The following is a 7,492-nucleotide window of genomic DNA, read 5'->3' as shown; positions in this document are numbered from 1 at the left end:
GTAGTTTACCCTCTGCACACATCTACAATTCCCAGCACCTTTACAAAACTACAATTCCTGGGAATCTTGGAGAGGTGTGTACTTTAGATAAATGGTATGTTTGGAGTCTCCTTTCCAGGTCCTTTCAGCTTCTGTCCAATATTATTCCAGTGACCAATAACCTACAGATAAAAGCATTAAGAGTTTTATTAATACAGTACCTTGGATCCCGAACACCTTGCGAGTCGAATGTTTTGGCACCCGAACGCCACAAACCCGGAAGCGACTGTTCTGATTTGCAAACGTTCTTTAGAGCCCGATCGTCCGACGTGGCTTCTGCAGCTTCTGATTGGCTGCAGGAGCTTCCTGCAGCCAATCAGAAGCCATGCCTTGGTTTCCGAACATTTTGGAAGTCGAACGGACTTCTGGAACGGATTCCATTCGACTTCCGAGGTATGACTGTACATAAAAAGGTGTTCAAATTAAAAAGAAAATGTATTGTCTCCCTTGGTTTCCATGCAAGAGCTGTACTGCTTAGCATTTTTTTATTCCTTAACCGTGTTTTTCTTTTTTAAAAAAAAATAGGAGGACATACCTATGATATTGTCATAATGAGGAAGGCAGACGGCATGAAACACGCAGTCTTTAAAGTACCAGCTGAGACTCTTTCTATTTTTCCTCGCACCCCACTGTGCATCTTTTTTTAATAAAAGAAAGGGTTGTATCAGGAGAACGCCTGCAGATTGGGACAGGAGTTAGTGCATACATATGGAAATCCACTAGGAAAACAATAATTTCTCTCTGATTTTTACATGCACAATAAATTAGCCACTTTAAAAGGGCATACCTCAAGCAGAATCCAACAAAATCTGTACTTCCCTAGACATATGGATCTATGAAGAGAAGATCTATCTTTTCCCTGCTAATTTCTTCCAGATGCAAGTATGAAAAGGAGCATTCAAAGCAGATCAGCTCTGAAGAGGAGCGACCATATATATCAGGGATGTCCAACAGGTCGACTGCGATTGACAGATCGGCCCCCGGTTGTTATAAGTCGATTGCAGCAGTGGCGTAGCGTGGGTTGTCAGCACCCGGGGCAAGGCAAGTAATTTGCGCCCCCTAACCCGTGGATTTGCGCCCCCTAACCCGTGGATTTGCGCCCCCTAACCCTAACCCCCAGATGTTGCGCCCAGTGCGGCTGGGCCCCCCTGCACCCCCCAGGCTACACCACTGGATTGCAGGCTCATTTCTGCGCACAGGGGTGCAGGAATTCAAGAATGGAAGACGGAGTTTCCGCTGGTGGGATGACTTACTTATTGTTTATCATTTTTTGTTGTTGTAGCCCCTCCTCCCCAAAGCATAAGTATTTCCTGTTCCTCCCTAAAAAAAAGCTCAACAACTTTGATCTACCAACTTTTTTATTCTGTGAGTAGATCACAGCCTCTTGGGAGTTGAACATTCCTGATATATATAATCCCCATCTGCTTTGTTTGGCTTTCTTATAACTGATCGATAAAAACTCCTTGCAGCCGGAGATCCTATATGGAATCATATGCCATTGACAAAACAAAGGCTGAAACATTGAGCTTTGTGCCAAAATTAAAAAGGCTGTCTCCTCAGTGGATATAAAAGGTAAAGGTAAAGGACCCCTGGACAGTTAAGTCCAGTCAAAGGCGACTGTAGGGGTTGCGGCGCTCATCTCGCTTTCAGGCCGAGGAAGCCAGCGTTTGTCCACAGGCAGCTTTCCGGGTCATGTGGCCAGCATGACTAAACCACCGTGAAGGAAATCAGAGCGCATGGAAACGCCGTTTCTCTTCACGCCGCACCGGTGTGCTTTCGAACTGCTAGGTTGGCAGGAGCTGGGACAGAGCAGCGGGAGCTCACCCCGCCGCAGGGATTCGAACTGCTGACCTTCTGCTCATCAAGCCCAAGAGACTCAGTGGTTTAGACCACAGCGCCACCCACATCCCAACTCATTGGATATATGAATTGTGAGCTGGTGGGGCACTTTCCTCAATGAGAGAGTTACCCTAGTGTTGCGTTGCCTTACCTCTGGCTTGCAGCCAGTGTTCTTCGGACTGAGTTGTAAAAGATGTACGATGTTAAAAAGGAAAAGGAAAAAGGCTATTGCAGTCAAACCTCGGATCCTGAACGCCTCCGTTTTGGAACGTTTCGGCTCCTGAACGACAAAAACGCAAAAGTAAATGCTCCGGTTTTCGAACGTTTTTCTGAAGCCAAACGTCCAACAGGCAAGAGTGCGGGAAGCTTTTGCAACCAATCAGAAGCCGTGCATTGGTTGTTGAACATTTCGGAAGCCAAATGGATTACGTTCGACAAATGAGGTTTTTTATTATTATTATTATTATTATTATTATTATTATTATTATTATTATTATTATTATTATTATTATGTCCATGCACATGGGACTCCACAAAGAAGGAAAACAGAGGACTCTGCTTGAAGGAGATTACAGTCTAGATATGAAAACAAGAGATACAAGAGGGGAAGGAGAAGAAAATGGGGACCTTGGCTTTATTCCAGCTTTATTCCATTACATTAGGGCTTTGGGATCAAAGAGTCTTTCCTTTTTCAAAGGGTGCAGGTAAGCCAGACCTTAAACACCCCTCGCTTTTTGAAATCCTTCTTCATGTCAATGAGCGCTATTTCATTTACCACACCTGCCTGATTATGCTTATAGAGATTAGAGAACTAGGCTCCAAAACTGCCACGCGAGTGTCTCTTGTGTCCTTGCATTAATGGCAGAAATCACAATGCAATGGGTGGGGAAATGATTATAGGCAACGATGCCCCCTATTGACATCTGAGGAGCTCCAGTGTAAATCAGAGATTTAAATGCCGCTCACAAGAAACTGAACAACATCAGCACACATTATTATTATTATTATTATTATTATTATTATTATTATTATTATTATTATTATTATTATTATTATTATTATAGAGAGAATGCTGCTAGGAAGCAACATTCTTAGAAATGGAAGGATATGTTATAGGGAAAAACCAGCTCCTTTTCCCTTATGGGGTATCCAGGAGCCCATATAAAGTCCTTAAGTGGGTTCCCTATTGGTAGGAGAAAATAACAGAGGCCAGCCAGAGTATACTGTATTGAGAAGCAAACAGGCTAGTAAACCTGATCTTTATTAACTGTTGCAACAGGGTCCCCACTCACCACACACAGGAGGGAGGAGAAAACTGAACAATGATGCACAAGCCCTTATACAGACTTTTGAAATTCCCCACCCTGTAGCTCAAGACTAACCCCCCAAAACATCATACATACATCACAGAAGGAGGCGGTCTACAGCAGAAATCCTGTCTGCTAGGATATGTGACAATGGTCACTGATTGCTTTACCTGGGCAGCCTGGCCATTCTTTTGTGATGATAAATACTTTTAGTTCCTGAATCCAGGTCACAGGCTCACCCTATTCATACACAAATACACCCTTAAGACAGGATTTGCAAGCAAAAAGACAAAGGGAGGGCTTTCCCCAATTCCTCCCTCCTTGCAGAGAAATATATTGAGGTCAATTTGGGAGAGTCAAAATGGCTTCAGGGTTGCTCTCCTGTACTATTTCAGACATGCGGTTTATATACTTATGTATGTGTTTCCCTTATACATTTATGAACGTTTATTTTATATTTGGGACCTTAGAATTCTTATAACAGATATATGATTGAGGCTGTGCGCACTCACCTGGGAGGAAGTCCCATTGAACTCATGGTGGTTGACTACTGTGTAGGCATGTGTAGGATTTTTTGTTAATAATGATTTTTATTAATTTTTCAATTATAATCCAACAATAGCCTCATTATAACAATGCCAATTACAATTACTAATATCAATCATTCAAATACCAAATTATATAATTTAGATAAAGTGGTCCCCCACATGCTAGAATTGATGATTTTGATGATTTTATTTATTTCTGCATTTCAAAATCTTATTGATTTCAATTACATTCCAGTCGTCATCATCATAATCCCTTATACAACAGCTGCAATATTTATAACTTTTATTCATGTCGACACATTAAATGATTTATAAGACTACAAGGAAGATCTCATACTCTATCATTGTGTGTGACATTTATTCTGTCCGTATTGTTTCTTCCTGTAAAATGTTATGTTCTGTCCGTATTGTTTCTTCCTTGTAAAATGTTATGTCTATCTTTTCCCAATTGTTGCTATTATCCATCATGCCTTGAGCAGAGCTGATATCCCAACATTAGGAACATTCGGCATGTGTAGGATTGCTCCGTGAATGAGTAAGCAATTTAAGAAAATCCGTCAGATCACTCTGACAATGGAAGTTATGTAACCTGGATTACTTAATAATAATAATAATAATAATAATAATAATAATAATAATAATAATAATAATTTATTCATACCCTGCCCACCTGGCTGGGCTTCCCCAGCCACTCCCAACAGAATATTAAAAATGCAATAAAACATCAGGCATTAAAAACTTCCCTAAACAGGGCTGCCTTCAGATGTCTTCTAAAAGTCAGATAGTTGTTTATTTCCTTGACATCTGATGGAAGGGCGTTCCACAGGGCAGGTGCCGCCACCGAGAAGGCCCTCTGCCTGGGTTCCTGTAACCTCACAACTCACAGTGAGGGAGCCACCAGAAGGCCCTTGGCACAGGACCGGTGTGATATGGTCTCGGTGGCCACTCCCTGTCACCAGTCTAGCTGCCGCATTCAGGATTCGTTGTAGTTTTCGGGTCACCGTCAAAGGTAGCCCCACATAGAGCGCATTGCAGCAGTCCAAGCGAGAGATAACTACAGCATGCACCACTCTGGTGAGACAGTCCGCGGGCAGGTAGAGTCTCAGCCTGCGTACCAGGTGGAGCTGGTAGACAGCTGCCCTGGACACAGAATTGACCTGTGCCTCCATGGAAAGCTGTGAGTCCAAAATGATTCCCAGGCTGCACACCTGGTCCTTCAGGGTCACAGTTACCCCATTCAGGACCAGGGAGTCTCCCACACCTGCTTGCTCCCTGTCCCCCCAAAACAGTTCAATGGTCAGCCCATTGACAGTGGACCAGCCAGATTCCCCCACAAAGCTCACAGCAGAGTATAATGAAGACCTCTGCCCCCCATTATTATTATCTCCAGCCTTTAGCAAACCATCGTTCCCTGAACAGTGAAGCTCCATGGTTACTTGGTGTGGCTAAGCCATCACTTTGTGCATTTCCACATGCACCATTACAGATGGGCAAATGCATCAATCTCAGATTTTCTCAGTTACTTGTTTTGGCACTCTTAAGTTCAGTTTGCTACAACATTTCCACATCAGTATCTGATTTAGTCTTTTTAAATCCTCGTGAAAATCCGTAAGTATTTTTGCACAATTTTCTCCTAATGTGTACATGTTATCGTGCAATTTCCCCAAACAGAATGCATTTCTGTATATTAAAGGTAAAAGTAAAAGGACCCCTGACCATTAGGACCAGTCGTGGCCAACTCTGGGGTTGCAGCGCTCATCTCACTTTATTGGCCAAGGGAGCCGGCGTACAGCTCATGTGGCCAGCATGGCTAAGCCGCTTCCGGCGAACCAGAGCAGCGCACAGAAATGCTGTTTACCTTCCTGCCGGAGCGGTACCTATTTATCTACTTGCACTTTGACATGCTTTCAAACTGTTCACTAATATGTACCTTTATAAGCTCATTTCACTCCAGCATATTCCCTTTTCCCCCTGCACATTAAAAATGCAGACGTTCACTGAAAAATTTGGTTCCAGTAGTAGATAGGTAGCCGTGTTGGTCTGCCATAGTCAAAATAAAAAAATTCCTTCCAGTAGCACCTTAAAGACCAACCAAGTTAGTTCTTGGTATGAGCTTTCGTGTGCATGCACACTTCTTCAGTATCTGAAGAAGTGTGCATGCACACGAAAGCTCATACCAAGAACTAACTTAGTTGGTCTTTAAGGTGCTACTGGAAGGAATTTTTTTATTTTGAAAAATTTGGAGAAGTGTGAATTTCAAAGGGCGGCTATGTTTCGGTTCCTGCAGCATTTTGGAAAGTGCAAATTGAGGAATTTCACCTTTAAATGTGAGCTGAATTTCTCCTCTCCCCCCATCCTCCACCTGCCCCTGTCTACACAACTGAGATTAGAGATAGACTGCAGGGACCTATATTTAGGGGGGGGGGAATGAATGAATTCCTATGCCCCACAAATAACACAGAGTTGCATTTTAAATAAAAGGACACATTCTACTCATGTGAAAACACGCTGATTCCCGGACCATCCGCGGGCTGGGTTTAGAAGGCGATTGGGTCGGATCCAGCCCCCGGGCCTTAGTTTGCCTATCCATGGGATAGAGGCTTTCAGAGCAGAGGTCACTGATGCCTTGTGCTTGAGACATTAGCACCAGTTATTTCAGAAATTAAGAAACATCTACAGAACTTTAAAACAATGCATTTTCCCCAATACACATATTTTTGTATGTAAACAAAACATTTTAGGCTCTTTGCAATACAAATTTTGCTAAACCATTATACTCAGAGCTCCACAAGGTCACTGTGCAATGAGACTCATCACAGCTTTTCTTGTTCCCTGCATCTGTAACCATGGCAACGCTGGAGATGCCATTTACTTGGAATCAGGAATAGAAAAAAAATAAATCAGCACAACGCCTGGTGAGGGTGTCACGTATCGGATATCTTGGGAAACATTTTTAATTACTGTGCTCACTTAATTACGGCTGCCGGTTTTCTCTGGCGATTTGCTTTTCTGTAATTGGAGTGGCTCGTTGGACATTGAAATAAATCAGCTACTTCTTTAGCCACATTTATTCCTAATGGCAGAAATTAAACTCGTTTGAGGATTCATGCGTCCCTTTCAGCACCATTTGCTCTGCAATCAGATCCAGAAAGTAAAACCGCTAAAGGTTTTTTTCCCCCTGACTGTGTCCCTGGAGTGGCTCCACATAACGGACCAGCCTCAGTCCCTGTTCCCTTCACCTCAAAGCTGCTTTGCAAAATCCATGTGAAAAGTCAATTTTGTTGCTGTTTACTCGTGTCCGACTCTTCGTGAACCCATGGACCAGAGCACGCCAGGCACTCCTGTCTTCCACTGCCTCCCGCAGTTTGGTCACACTCAAGCTGGTAGCTTCGAGAACACTATCCAACCATCTCGTCCTCTGTCGTCCCCTTCTCCTTGTGCCCTCCAACTTTCCCAACATCAGGGTCTTTTCCAGGGCGTCTTCTCTTCTCATGAGGTGGCCAAAGTATTGGAGCCTCAGCTTCAGGATCTGTCCTTCCAGTGAGCACTCAGGGCTGATTTCCTTAGGAATGGATAGGTTTGATCTTCTTGCAGTCCATGGGACTCTCAAGAGTCTCCTCCAGCACCATAATTCAAAAGCATCAATTCTTCGGCGACCAGCCTTCTTTGTGGTCCAGCTCTCACTTCCATACATCACTACTGGGAAAACCATAGCTTTAACTATATGGACCTTTGTTGGCAAGGTGATGTCTCTGCTTT

This window comes from Podarcis liolepis, assembly GCF_965112155.1.
Source record: "Podarcis liolepis genome assembly, chromosome: 12".
NCBI classification, from domain to species: Eukaryota; Metazoa; Chordata; class Lepidosauria; order Squamata; family Lacertidae; genus Podarcis; species Podarcis liolepis.
This window is presented reverse-complemented; position numbering follows the sequence as displayed.